The sequence below is a fragment of the Pistacia vera genome, unplaced genomic scaffold, assembly GCF_008641045.1.
Source record: "Pistacia vera cultivar Batoury unplaced genomic scaffold, PisVer_v2 Contig173, whole genome shotgun sequence".
Classification (NCBI taxonomy): domain Eukaryota; kingdom Viridiplantae; phylum Streptophyta; class Magnoliopsida; order Sapindales; family Anacardiaceae; genus Pistacia; species Pistacia vera.
Window position 1 is genome coordinate 1,533,838 of NW_022195823.1, and position 3,709 is coordinate 1,537,546.

At 35.4% G+C, this 3,709-nt stretch overlaps 1 pseudogene; it reads left to right on the forward strand.

Moving 5' to 3' along the window:
- Positions 1–787: 787 nt before the first annotated feature.
- Positions 788–3,493, forward strand: LOC116125899 (annotated as a pseudogene).
- Positions 3,494–3,709: the final 216 nt, after the last annotated feature.

Sequence of the window (3,709 nt, forward strand, 5' to 3'; positions counted from 1 at the left end):
TGTTAATTTTTAAATCTTATCTTGTTATTCCCACCTAAATCTTACTTTTTCAAAAATACTATCCAAAATACTAAAACAAACTGACCCTAAAGTGTTATGTATAAAAATTGTTATCGTAACATTTTAACATTAACTGTTACCATAAATAGTCTATAGTAACACTTTAAAGAAAAATGCTACTATCCAATATTACCATAAACCATTTTTGTTGTAATGGTTTTTAAAAAAATAAAAAAGGGATAGGAGGAATTCATAAAATAACACACCCAATGAACTTCAAAGTTTAGTCTTCTCAGCTTAGATTTTACTACAAAGCTGTCATGCATGTGATGTAGTGTAGATCAATCATCTCAGCTTAGATTTTACTACAAAGCTTTTTGAAATTAAAAGACGAATAAAGAAGAACGAATCTTCTTTTTTCTTTAACATTGTTATTGAACATAAATACTCTATTATTCTTATTTGTGGGATAGCTGTCATGCATGTGATGCATTATTCTTGCATTTTGATATTAAAAGGCGAATGAAGAAGAACGAATTTTCTTTTTCATTAACGTTGTTATTCAATACAAATAAATAATTAATGAAATATCTTTTGGGAATAAAGAAGACGAATATTAATTCGATTTTTTTTTCTTTTCCTTAGATTGATATATAAGCATATTTTTATGCAATTAAAAGTATTAAGGGACAACCCTATATTAAAGAATAGTCGGCAGTTGCTTTGTTTTTGTCTGACTTCATCAATCATTTTATTTTCAACATTTTTCTTAACAATCAAACACATTGAACCCTAATTACAACTAGTCTCAAAATCGAAAAACCTGTTCTTCCTCTCTTTCAAATCAATGGGAAACGTATTCTCAGACTTGATTTCTGCTACATGTCAAGCCATTTTCCTTCCTTGTGTAGATTGCACTTCCAAAAAAGTGGCATACATAAGTGAGCTTGAAGACAATGTTAATTCGTTGAAGAACGAATTGCAAAAACTGGTTGACACAAAGGCCGATGTGAAGAGGACGGTTGACATTGCTGAACGTCGACAAATGCAACGGCTGAGTAAAGTGCAAGGGTGGCTTTCAAGGGTGGAAGCTGAGGAAACTGAAGTTGGTGAATTGCTACGTGACAGCTCTCAAGAAATTGAGAAGTTATGTCTAGAAGGCTACTGTTCCAAGAACTTCAAGTCAAGCTACAAGTTTGGAAAGAAAGTGGCCAAAACGTTGCAAGTTGTGGTTAGTTTGAAGGGTGAGGGAGCTTTCGAAATGGTAGCTGAGGAAGTACTAGAGCCTGCTGTGGAATTGATACCTATGCAGCCAACAATAGTGGGGTTGCAATCAACATTTGATAAAGTCTGGAAATGCCTCGCCGGAGAGGAAGTGGAAATCATGGGCATATACGGCACCGGGGGAGTTGGCAAAACTACCTTACTAAAACAAATCAACAATAAGTTCTGCAATGAGCTTCAGGGTTTTGATGTTTTGATTCGGGTGGTGGTATCTAGAGTTCCAAATTTTGAACATATTCAAGAAGACATTGGGAAAAAGATAGGTTTAAATGACGAATCTTGGAAGAATAAAAGTCTTCAAGAGAAAGCTGGGGATATCTTCAAGATATTGAGTAGCAAGGATGATATATGGAATTGGATTGATTTAACTGAAGTGGGTGTCCCCATTCCAAACTCAAAATTTCCATCGAAAGTAGTGTTTACAACTCGAGTTTTTGAAGTTTGCGGCTCGATGAAAGCTCGCAAGGCTTTCAAAGTGGAGTATTTGAGAGATGAGGAAGCTTGGAAATTGTTTGAGGAGAATCTACAATGTGAAGTTTTGGACCATCCTGATATTCCTCAATTAGCAAAAGTTGTAGCAAAAGAGTGTGGTGGACTACCCCTTGCGCTAGTTACTGTTAGTCGAGCCATGTCTTGCAAGAAGACACCTCAAGAATGGAGGTACGCAGCTAATTTGCTAAGGAACTCAGCATCTGAATTTGCAGGTATGGGGACAGAAGTGTGTCCTCTTTTAAAGTTCAGTTATGATAGTTTGCCTAGTGACAAAATTAGATCTTGTCTTTTATATTGTAGTTTATATCCAGAAGATTTTCTGATTGGTAAGCAGAAATTGATAGAGTGTTGGATAGGTGAGGGTTTTTTGGATGACTCTAATAGAAGTGACGTGTATGACCAGGGGCATTATATTATCGGTATTCTTGTTCATGCATGTTTATTGGAAGAAGAAAAAGATTATGTTGTAAAATTGCATGATGTGATACGTGACATGGTTTTATGGATAGTTAATGATATTGAGAAGGAAAAAGCAAATTATTTAGTTGAAGCAGGCACTGGATTAACTTGAGCACCAGAGATTGGAAAATGGGTTGGTGTAAGAAAAATATCATTAATGGGCAATAAAATTGAGATTCTGTCACAAACACCTACATGCCCTAATCTTCAAACTTTGTTTCTCAATTCCAATAAGTTATCAATAATCAAGGATGACTTCTTTAACTGTATGCCTTCTCTCAAAGTTTTGAATCTATCATGTAATAATAGGCTTCTTAAATTACCATTAGGGGTTTCAAAATTGGTTTCATTACAATATCTTGATCTATCACACACTCCTATACGAGAGTTGTCGGTTAAGTTAAAAGGCTTAACAAATCTTAAATATTTGAGCTTGGAGCATATGGTGCAGCTAAAAACAATTCCACGTCAATTGATATTTAATCTTCAAAGGTTACATACATTGAGAATGTACAACTGTGGTACTAGTTATTTATTTGATGGTAGTGGTGAAAGATTGGTGGAGGAATGTGATCATTTGAAATATTTAAATGTGTTGTCCATCACCTTGGGAAGTTACAATGCTCTCCAAAGACTTTTGATCTCCGATAAGTTACAGAGTTGTACTCAATCTCTATTCCTTAAAGGCTTTCCTGAGTCAAAGTCGTTCAATATTTCAGCTCTAGCAACTCTCAAGCATCTTCAGAAACTAAGGGTTGGGGAATGGAAGGGCTCTGATAGTAATGTAGGGGATGTACAAAAAAAAGGGGAACCATTTAGTTTCAAAAGTCTTCGCAATGTAAAAATTTCAAATTGCAACTCATTGAGGGATTTGACATGGATTGTTTTTATTCCAAACCTCAAGTTTCTTTACATAGTCGGTTGTGCTGGGATGGAAGAAATCATCAATGTTGAAAAATTGGGTGAAGTTCCAGAGATGATGTCAGATCTAATCCCTTTTCAGAAACTCCAATTTCTTTGCTTATATTATCTAAAGAATTTGAAGAGCATCTTTGGGAAGGCCTTGCCCTTCCGACATCTCAAGGAAATTGAAGTTGTGGGCTGCCCAGAGCTTCCATTGGATGCCAATAGTGCAAAGGAACATAAAATTGTTATCGAGGGACAGGAAGAGTGGTGGAAAGAGTTGCAATGGGAGGATGAAGCCACTCTGAATGCTTTTCTCCCTTGTTTCAAATCGTTGTTTCGCAAATTGAGCTAGGAAAATGGAAGGCTGTGCAACAACCATTGAGTCTGCTTTCTCACAACTGTATGAGAGGCCCATCACTCCATCTTATCCAAGGTTTGATATATCTTTCATAATTTTGAAGAATTGGATTAGTACTTTTTTAAATCTTTCCCACTTAAAGATTGGATTAGTATTCTTTATAAGATGCATGATTATGTTATAGCAAATTTTGTAATATTTAAGTTGGCT